Consider the following 12042-nt stretch of genomic DNA (forward strand, 5'->3'; position numbering starts at 1 on the left):
AATCTTCACGAAATTTTGCATGTAGGACGTTCTGGCCAATGAAAACCCTATCGGTTAATATTTAGGGGAAGAAATGGACCAAAGACTTTTTTTTTGATTTTCTGGTCACTCCAGTGGCCGCAATGATGGTCCAAACATTTTTACTTGGAGAAGGGGATCGGACCAAACAATAAGCTTGCTTGTTTTGCCTTGCCTTTGTTTTGCTTGGCCTTTAAATTGATACCAATTATATTGTCGTATGTACTCGGATGTGGGAGTTACACGTAAATATTTACAGGTGCTTACGCATTCAGATATCATTTGATAAACCATTACCACAGTAGAGGGCAGAAATATAGCGCTGGTCGCTTTTAAATTTTGCATGAGGTTCCAGTTATGGTCAAGGACAACGCCTGTAATTTTCGGTGATGATCAAATTATAATATTGGGATGAAGTGGACCGAAAACTTAATTTTTTGTGTTTTTGAGTCTATGCCAATAATAAGCCGAACATCACTACACAACCCACGGTGAAGCGAATCTGGACAATTAATTAGAAGGGCTGTACTGAATATGAATAGTAATATTCGGAAAATATGTCAGTGTAAGAAAGAGATGCTGTTGACTTCTAATCGGGCCAGATTGAGCAAATATCACGAAATATTGACAGGCTTGAAATAAACATCCGCAGAAAGTTAGAGTTCCGTGGTAGTTGTGTAGGGTATCGTATGGTCGGCCCCGTCCGACTATATAAAAGAAAACCATCAAATGATAATCATGAGTAAAATATGAATGATATAGGACGTATACATGTCAACCGTTGTATGGCATTTAAGAAAACATGTATTCGCACATTCCTTATTTTCAAGGCTACTCGAATAGAAGGACATATTTAAATTTTTGAACTTTAGAAAAAGTTAACCATGTGTTTCCATTTTCAGTTGCTGTTGTGTGGATTTATTAAATGCCAAAAAACAAAGAGAATCCTTTTCAGTGAAAGAAATACTGTGCCCGCAGGCATTGATATGGGGTTTTTTTATTTTTCCCCCACATTCACTTTGTTCCGGTTCTATGAACGTCCTGTTCATAGAACTTAAACCTACCACCTAAGTTTACATTGTGTGCATTTACAAATCCCATGTCTGTGTATGCTTTTGTATTGGTACAGCGACCAACATGGTCACAATTGCTGTGGTACCGTCAAATATTAAAGGCCATTTCCCACTCAAAATCAAATGGAATGAAGCAAGCACACATTTCATCGAACAGAGGTGGTGCTTGGGTTCGCCCGTTTTTTTTTTTTCAAAAGTTTTTATGCTAAGACAAGCACCCCGGCTGGAGGTGGTAACACATGGTTTATGAGTCCTTTAAGGCATCTCAGTGGATGCTGTTATACACAAGTAAAGTGGTTGTATCCTTGATATCCCTTTACACGCACTGTTATGTGGAATGCTAGTATCTGCTTAAAGGCGTTAAATCTTGGAAAGTGAGTTAAAACTATTGTAAAAAGAACACTTAACATAATCCCCAGACAGTAATATAGCAATTATTATAAGAGTTGCATTGAATTGTTAGGTTTAATTTGAGGGAATTGAGGAATTGTTGTTTTGTACAATCGTTTAAGTTTGTTCCACTTGCCTAAGTGGAAGTATTCGAATTTCCGTGAAAATCGGCCCTTATATATCGGCCCTCTGTTGTTACGTTATCGTTAAATACCATCTATTTTCGAGTTTTTGTATCAATATCAATTTAAAACCAGTAACCTAATTTATTACGCTGTGCCAAATTTCGTGCAAATCGAAAGACGAAAATATATATACCTAATTCATTATTCTGTGCCAAATTTCGTGGAAATCGAAAAATATATAGGGACTTTGGTGCACCAAATCGAAAGATATATAGGGACTTTGGTGTCCCAGTTACATTAAATCGGACGAAAATATATATGGGAGCTATATCCAAATCTGAACCGATTTTTCACAATTTCAATAGGGTTCGTCCTTGGGCCAATAAATTAATTTTATTCAAATCGGATCATAAATGTGACCTGCACTTTTTTCACAAAAATACATGTACGGACCGACAGACAAACGGACTGACGGACAGACGGACATGCGTAAATCGACTCAGAAAGTGATTCTATGCATATTCTCAAAAGGAACCATGGGTCTATCTCGTTTCCTTTTGCCTGTTACAAACATATGCACAAAGACATAATACCCTGTACCACAGTGTGGTGAAGGGTATAGACATTGTTCCCCAAAAAAGTTATATACTAAATTTATGGACTCTATAGTAATTTCCGTACTCTTTTGTGCGCATTTTCAAACAGTTTTAAATAAAGTACGTAACTTTAAAAACTAGGAATTTTGCATACATATATTTAAAGGCTTTAAGGCAAAGAAAATAAATTGACCAAAAGTATCTTTGTTTATTAATAAAAAATCCATCATTTCTACGACCGTCATGATTGACTTCGAATCTGAAAAGTCCAATTAGGAAAAGGACATATCTGGCTCTGATATGATCTTGGATTAGTGCCTTCGCTCAAAAATTAGGAAAATGGCGGACCTAGATTTTTTTGACAACAAACTAAGCTAGAAACGAGTAAAAACGTTGTTATGTTTGGCCGAACCGAATTTGTCCACAATGAGGATGACAATTAAAATATCTAGAATTAATGAGGGCTCCTAGGAAAAAACTCATGTTATGATAGGTCCTGGAACATACCGAAAAATACGTGAGAAAAAGATAATTGACATTCGCAAAATATCTAATAGAGGGGTTACCGTTATATGGGGCTATAATAAAATGGAGATCAATATTAATATTTTGTGTAATGAGATTTGGCAACCAATGAGAACACAAAATACAAAATTCCAGGAAACTCGGTGAAACACGTGTCAAAAATTCTTAAAATACCGACTTGAGTCAATATTAATAATTTTTACTGCTGAGAAGTGGTGATGCCGTTATGAGAACCCAAATTACAGCCAATTTGATTGAAAAGCGTGTCAAACATCTCCATACTGGGTGTGCCATATTATGGGGGATACTCTTTAACCTGTAGGGATATTCTGTAACTTTTAACAACATTTGATATTGTTTAAATTTCTTTGGTTATTGTAAAAATAATAAAACAAACAAATGAAATTTTTGTAAAATAGACAATATCGAATGTTGTTAAAAAGTTACAGAATACAGGGGCTGGGTTAATATTACAAAATTTTTAATACGAAAATGTGATATACAATGAGAATACCAAATACCGATTTACAGACCATTCGGTTGGAAAAGGGGTCCAAAATCCCCGAAATATCGAATAATGGGAGGAACGATTATGTCGGTTACGATTATGGACTGGGCTATGAAAACAGAAAATACCAAATTACAGCGAATTCGGTTAGAAATCCTGCCTAAAATCCCCAAAATAAAAATGTTGGGGAGTACCGTTATATGGTGACTACCCTGATACTTGGGTAGCTGTTAATAATATTTGGTATGGATATGTATTATTCAATGAGAACCTGTCCAAAATCCTCAAAATACCGAATGTTGGAGGAGTACCGTTATATGGTGTATACACAGAAACTTGTACCGATGCATTCCATTTGCAATATCCTAGGAGTACTAGGAACTCAGAGCTCTATGTTAAATAAATCGTGGTTTAAACAGACGAACATGCCGAAATCGACATGGAATTTTATTCAGATCAAGAATATATACACATTGTGGCGTCTCCCGTGAATATTTCGAGGTGTTGCAAAAGAAATGCGAAGTGAAGTATGGATTCACTATGAGTTGAACATTTCAAATACTTGAAATCATTCGGGACTGTATTACCATTGTAAATTTGACACCCAAATAGAAAAAAAATTAGAGCCCTATATTGAAAATGTTCTGTATGAACCAGGAATTCGATTTACAGCAGAATTGTACTTTCTAAATCATTAAGCTCTTTTTAGTTCTGCTTTCATGAATGAACTAGTTCGTTCTTTCAGTTCAGTAGTTCAATAGTTCGTCGATACAGAAACGATTCTTTGCTATTTAGATCGTAAAAAATGTAAGAAAAAAGCTTGCAAAATGCATTGCAATACATGTCGAATTAATATTTAATAAACAAAAATATTTGAATTAAAAAATAAATAAAAAATAAGTTATAAATAGATAATTCATAACATAAAAACAAAAATTATTTATTTTTTATTTTTTTAGTCGTTTTAATATATGTTAGCAATTTGTCATTGCGTTAAGTTTAAGTCAAACTAAAGTTTGTGTTTGAACGAACGATGAAATAGTTCGGGTAGCTGAAAAATAACAAATGAATTATAAATATAAAGAACGACTTTGACTGAACTAGCTCACTTGCTCTTTCAACTGATCGTTGAACTAAATCTTATTTTCAATTAAAATATAATTTTTAATGTCCACCACAACATATAACCAGTGAGCGGAGCAGTATAGTCGGACGGGGCCGACCATACGATACCCTACACAACTTCCATGAAAATCTAACTTTCTGTGGTTCTATATTCTGAGATTGGGCAATATTTCGCGATATTTGCTCACTTTTGACTGGCTATTGGTCAGCAAATGTTACTAATAATCAGTACAGCCCCTCTACATACTTGTCCAGATTCCCTTCACCGTGGGTTGTGTTGTGATGTTCGGCTTTCGACTCGAAAAGTACAAATAATTAAGTTTTCGGTCCACTTCATCCGAAAAATTATTATCTGATCATCACCTTGAACATAACTGAGCGGTATTATGGATATACAATATCCAATATAATTGGTATCAATTATAAGATAAACCACTCCTCTTGGATATACTATCAACTTCTCGGGTCTACGTCCTTCAGTGGTAAATATATACGCTGTAGAATACAAATGTTGTCATTTTTCACACAAAAGTTAGGGTCCATTTGACCCGCTAAATATTGACCGATCTTTATCAAAACAGGCATGCTTATTCTCTGGCCCGATCCGCTTCTCCATGCAAAAATTCGCGGTGTTTGGGCCATAATTGCGGACTCTGGAGCGACCAGAAAAACCGACAAAAATAAAGTATTTGTTCCATTTCATCCCCTAAATATTAACCGATCTTTTCCAAAAACAATAGGGGTCTTCATTGGACAGAACCCATCCTACATGCCAAATTTCGTGAAGATGGGCCATAACTGTGGCCTGTATCGTGTTTACAAATTATAATGGACAGACGGACGGACGGACACATATGTCTAGATCGACTCATCTAGTCAAGATATGACGATCGGTGTACTTAAAGGTGGGTCTAGGACCAATATTTCGCGGCGTTACAAACTCTTGGGGCTGCACAAAGCTATAATACCCTGACAACATAGTTGTGTAGGGTATAAAAACGTAATTTTTACATGTTGTGTACAAATTGTCAAACAAAATAAGTGTAAAAATTTCCTCCGTTCGAATCGAGATCCACATTCTAATATGCTTAGCTTACCGACATAAGCGTCATTTTTCGTACTTACGTTTCATGTAGAAATTAATTATTTCTAAAATGTTATGTTTATTTGCGAAAAAGTGTTCAGTTTCATGTGTTATATGAGTATTTATTATAAAAATTAAAAACATTGATGCTAACTTTTTGTAACCCTCTTAAAAACTTTCAAAATATAAACATCTTCCTACCACGACTAAACGAAATTATTTCCAAGTTTTACAAGTTTCAAATGCCACATTGTCTAACATGTTGCTCCTTCGCGGAGAAGTCCATATCTGTTTGCTTGCCTGTCTATCTGTTTGTCTGCATGTTTGTGTTTGAACAAAGCTAAAGATTAAGAGATTCGGTGGCCATATGCGGCATTTACAAGAAATATTTGTACGTTCCTTGTGTTTTTATATCGTCTTGGATTACATAGCACATTTGGGCTCAACGGTAACATTGTTTCCTTAAAAATAACACACACATACACACAAACATTATTTTCATTACAACCTTAAAAGCCTAAAAGAATTTAAGGGTTTATTTTGTGGCCTATTTGTGTTTAAATGCCACAATGGGAAGAGGAGGAAAAAAGTATGTAGAGAAACATAGTTACCTTTGAGAGAATATTTAGACTCCTCTATTGAAACGATTTAAACATGTTCGTCTGTTCGTTATGATGTCCATTTATTTGGCCAAAGGAGTAATTATACAAACTGTAATAAATTTCAAAGCTATGTCATCAATATTCGAAACTTTACAGTGATGAGGAACATACAGATGCATTTAAGGGAACCCCCCCCCCCCCTCCCATTTCCGATTTTTATACCCTTCACCACACTGTGGTACAGGGTATTATGTCTTTGTGCATATGTTTGTAACAGGCAAAAATAATCGAGATAGACCCATGATTCCTTTTGAGAATATGCATGGAGTCACATTCTGATTCGATATATGCATGCCCGTCTGTCCGTCCGTCCGTCTGTCCATGTTAAATTGTAAACAAAGTACAGATCGCATTTATGATCCGAATTGGATGAAATTTGGCACAGGTCACTTAATTTGCCCAAGGACGAACCCTATTAAAAAAAAAAAGAAAATCGGTCCGCGTTTAGGCATAGCTCCCATATAAGGGTACCCCCAAATTTTCGGTATTTTGAGGTTCTTGAGCGCGTTTTTAACTGAATTCGCTGAAATTTGGCACTTTGAGTTCTTATTGGGTAGCAAATCTCCCTACCAAAAATTATAAATAAAGGTCCATTTTTTCGGATAGCCCCCATATAAGGGTACCTACAATTTTCGGTATTTTGAGGTTCTTGAGCGCGTTTTTTAACTGAATTCGCTGAAATTTGGTACTTTGAGTTCTTATTAGGTAGCAAATCTCCCTACCACAAATTATAAATAAAGGTCAATTTTTTCGGATAGCCCCCATATAAGAGTACCCCCAATTTTCGGTATTTTGGGGGTTTTGATCGCATTTTTCGACCGAATTCGCTGAAATTTGGTACTTTGAGTACTTATTGGGTAGCAAATCTCCCTACCAAAAATTATAAATAAAGGTCCATTTTTTCGGATAGCCCCCATATAAGGGTACCCCTAATTTTCGGTATTTTTGGGTTCTTGGGCTCGTTTTATAACTTTATTCTCTGAAATTTTGTACATTGGGTTCTTATTGGGTACCATATTACTCCACTAAAAATTATAAATATAGGTCCAATTTTTCTGGTAGTCCCCATATAACGGTACCCTCGAATTTTTGGTATTTTGGGGGTTCTGATCGTATTTTTCGACCGAATTGACTGTAATTTAGTACGTCGAGTTCTTATTACGTAGCAAATCTCTCCACTATAAATTATAAATATTGGTCAATTTTTTCTGGTAGCCCCCATATAAGGGTACCCCCAATTTTCGGTATTTTGAGGTTCTTGAACCAAATTCTTTTTATACCCTTCACCACACTGTGGTACAGGGTATTATGTCTTTGTGCATATGTTTGTAACAGGCAAAAGGAAACGAGATAGACACATGGTTCCTTTTGAGAATATGCATAGAATCCCTTTTTGAGTCGATTTAAGCACGAAATTTGGCACAGCGTAACAAATTAGGTCTAGAATGATGTGTGATAAGTTTCCTGAAAATCGGTTCAGATTTAGATATATATCTCATATATATTTTCGTCCGATTTAAGGTAAATTGTGCACAAAAGTCCCTATATATCTCTCGATTTGCACTAAATTTGCTCAGCGTAATGAATTAGATCTAGAATTATGTGTGTTAAGTTTCCTGAAAATCGGTTCGGATTTAGATATAGCTCCCACATATATTTTCGTCTGATTTAATGTAAATGGTGCACCAAAGTCCCTTAATATATTTAGGTTTGCACTAAATTTGGCACAGCGTAATGAATTAGGTATAGATGTGTGTTAAGTTTCCTGAAATCGGTTCAGATTTAGATATAGCTTCTTTATCTGACCAAATGAACAATTTAGTATCGGTTGCAGAATTACGTGTTTATGGTTCCAATTTCATTTTACTGGTCCTTTAAAAATGCGACGTCTGTTAGGATTCATCTGTTGAATATACTCAAAGTGGTGAAGGGTATCATATAGTCGGCCCCGTCCGACTTTACTACTTTCCTTACTGGTTTATTTTTAAGATTTTAAAGGGGCTGGTAAGTGAATACCAATGCTTGTTAAGGTTTGTAACTTTGCACATATATATTTGAAGATTTAAAAAGGAAGAAAAATAATTTACAAAAAATTTTTGTTGTTGTTTTTTGTGATCAAAGAAAAGTCCTCATTTTTGATGGCGGGCATGATAACTCCTCACTGGAACATCGGAATCCGAAAATTCCAACGGTGTTAGAAAGAGTACATGCCTGGCTCTCGTATGAACTTGGATTATTGACTTCGCACAACAAATAACAAAATGGCGGAACTTTGAATTTCCTTTTTTTTTTGTTGGAAAATCGCCTATTTTTTACCACAATCTAAGTTAAAAAATAAGGAAGTTCTTCACCGATTGGCTTTATCCTAGTACATACGAGAGCTATACACTCCCAGAGAAACGTGCCAAAATTTGGAACCGATTGGATTATTAGTTTTTGAGTTATCGTGCCCGCCATTCGCAAAAGAGAAAAACGCGTTTAATGTTTGAGAAGCCCTTTTAGCCGTCACTTGATGCTGACACAATAAATCGGCTATATATATCTTCACATTCTTGAATTATTGTAGATTCGAATTAAATGAAAAAAAAAATACCTAATTCGTAATTCAAATTCAGATATCCCACAGTGATGTAGGCATTTTGAGTAATTCTAAGCCGCAAGTAAATAAGACGTAGATGAAGTTAGGAAGCAGAAATATGCAAAATTACATATAGATACCAACATACATGTCAAAATATTTATATTTACACGTACACACTGACGAAATAGTTACGATTTTATTATGACAATGAAAATAAAATTCTTTATTGCGGGAATGATGAGAAAAATGCTCACAATCCCAAGAACAAAATGGAGTGACAACAGATACCAAAGTTAAATATTTCATTGTCAAAAATAATTGTACATAGCGTAAAAATAAAAAAATGTATCTTTAGTTAAAGGCATTTATTTAAAAAAAGTGAAAAAGTTCCGAGCTTTGTATAACATCCACCAAGGTTATTGAATAGGGAGGCGAATTCGAGGTCTTCATTGTATGTCAAATGTATTGCTTAAAGAAAAAATAAACAAAAATATTTTTATTTGAACCAAAATACAGAGTGAAAGGGAAAAACTGCAACCAACTACAGACTGCTGTCATTTCTAAGCCACTAGTCCGACAGCTATTATGCGTTCCAATTCCTATTTCCATCAGAATAAATGCCGATTATTATCGCGAAAATATTCTGGAGGGTATATTAAAGCCTTGGGCACGCAAACATTTGGGCCGCAGACCTTGGACATTCCAACAGGACTCAGCACCATCACACTCAACACGCGCCACCCAAGAATGTTTACAAAATGGGTTTCCTCGCTTCATTTCCAGCACACAATGGCCACCAAAATCCCGGATACCAATCCGTTGGACTATTGTGTCTGGAGTATTTTGGAAAGTAAAATTGGCACTAAAAAATACCAAAGTGTCGATCAACTCAAGCAAGGGGATGGGCCAAAATACCGCAGAGCAACATTCGGGCAGCGTGTGACGGTTTCATTGGCCGTTTGAAGGCCATAATTCGGGCCAAAGGTGATCAATTCCAATTGACAAAAATTCCCAAAATAAAAATTTTTGGAAGTACCGTAATATAGTGTTATACCAAACCGAGGATCGAGAAAATTTGTGAAAATGCTAATGCTCAATCTTAGATTTCGCGTGCTTAGCGTGATTTTAACAGACATACGGACATACACAAATGGGCATAAAATTTATTCTGATTTATAATATATAATTTATGGGGTCACTATGGGAAATAATATAATTTTGTGACTTTCGATGCAATGAATAATGGAGTCGGAGATCCAAAAAGTAAACCTATACAGACAATTTTCTCAATGCGATTGTTGTAAAACTCATCGCCAAAGAAATACTATATATCAGCAATTTTAATAGGGGATATTTCCTAATAATTTTAGAACCCACAAAAGGGGGGAACGATATTGATAACGCTTCTGAAACCCCGCAATTTAGAGGGCAAAGCCATACACGACTAAGACTAATCTAAAGGGCGCCATAAAAGAATATTTGGAACTAGAATTGAGAGATATCATCTTATAACCCTTTAGTTTTGTATCCCGATACCTTACGAACAGATGTACAGACAAACAGACTCTCGTATGAACTAGGATTATTGACTTCGCTCAGAAATCAACAATATGGCGGAACATTGAAACAATATTTTTGGAAAATCGACTATTTTTTACCAAAAACCAAGTTAACAAATAAGAAGATCTTCACCGATTGGATTTATACAAGTTCATTCAGTTCAGTGTAGCTACACACTCTCAGAGAAACGTCCCAAAATCGTGCCCGCCATTCGAAAAAAACGCTATTTGGAGAAAAATGCGTTTAAAGTTTGAGAAGCCCTCTTGCCGCCACTTGATGCTAGCACAATAAATCGGTTATATCTTCTTCTTGAGATTTTCACTTGAAATTTCACAGGGATATTCTTGATTTAGTGTAGATTCGAATTAAATCAAAATATAAAATTAAATTTTTTGAGCATGAGAAATGTATCTATCGTCCATACTTTGGTAGAGTACCGTTATTTGAAGTTTTTTTTATTTCTTTTTAATTTCTTTTTTTATTTCTTTTTTCATTTGATGTCAATAGTTTTTTCACATTTAAATAAATATAAAATGTCAACAAATACGAAATACACAAAACGAATTGCCAGAAAATTGTCGGTACGAGCATTTTTTTTCCATTTCTATTCCCCTTGCCCTTCTCTCCTACAGTCAAAGACTTGCCGCAAGTAAACTCGCCTAATCTAAGTTGTGACATATTTTCTTCCAACACACAGACAAACAATAGTTTTTAAACAAAAAACAGTTGGCCTGTCAGGGGTAAATTTTATTCAAATTAATTTTTGCAAATTAACTAGGGTATTAGGTACTGTTATACCTAAACAGTTGGCCAATATTATTAATTTTTGACAGAGATATTTTGTAAGTTTATTCAAAAATTTGGAACGTTATCAAAAATGTCAGCTAATGAAATCATCGGTGTATGTAATGCATCATGACATCTACCATAAAACGGGAAAACTGATAAGTACTGTACTGTACACATATTTTCGATTACATGAAAATTATGCAACACCCTATGATATTCAGACTAACTCACCACCAAGAGCATTCGGCCTACCAAAATGTTGATAAAACAGTGCAGACATTTTTGCGCATAACTGTTAAATTTGTAACGGTCATTTCGGGGCTGTTTCTACTCAACTTTTGTCGAAAAGCTCACATGTACATAACATGGAATTTGAATGGAAAACATGTAAAAAAAGCCATAAAGATTGGCCAGACCGAACTTTTTATACCCTCCACCATTCAAAATACCCAGTGTGCATTTAAAATTCCTTAAATCAATCAGGACTTTTAAAGGGGATCTACGTTATTGCATTGTATGATAGTATGTTATAAAATAATGTACTAAATTACAGGCATTCAAGTTGATAATCTGGCGTAGGAACTTCAACGTGCCCAAACGACTAAAAATACCAAATAATTTTTAGCAGGAAGATTTACTGCGAAATAATGACCCAAAATATCAACACCTATTGAAAACCGAGGCCGAAAAACATCGCCAACATTATATGGGTTCTACCCTAAAAAGTGCTAAATGTTCAAACCATATCATAAATATTGTGAGCTCAAATGGACATGGCAAAATCGACATAGATATGGGAAATTACAAAATTCTTTTAAAATTCCATAAAAAAAAATTGAAAAATTTTTTGCGAGCACATTTATGATTTTTGGTACATAGGTTAAGAAAAATATGCTGATTCGAAATATGTTCGCGTTCACAAATTCGGATGCGAGGCACAAAAGTTATAGCGATTTTAAATCTTGTATTTCAAATATAAATTAAATGAATTCCTATTTGTTGTAAT

The sequence above is a fragment of the Musca vetustissima genome, unplaced genomic scaffold, assembly GCF_032173495.1.
Source record: "Musca vetustissima isolate MV318-11 ecotype Yass unplaced genomic scaffold, APGP_CSIRO_Mvet_v1 utg2026, whole genome shotgun sequence".
Taxonomy (NCBI): domain Eukaryota; kingdom Metazoa; phylum Arthropoda; class Insecta; order Diptera; family Muscidae; genus Musca; species Musca vetustissima.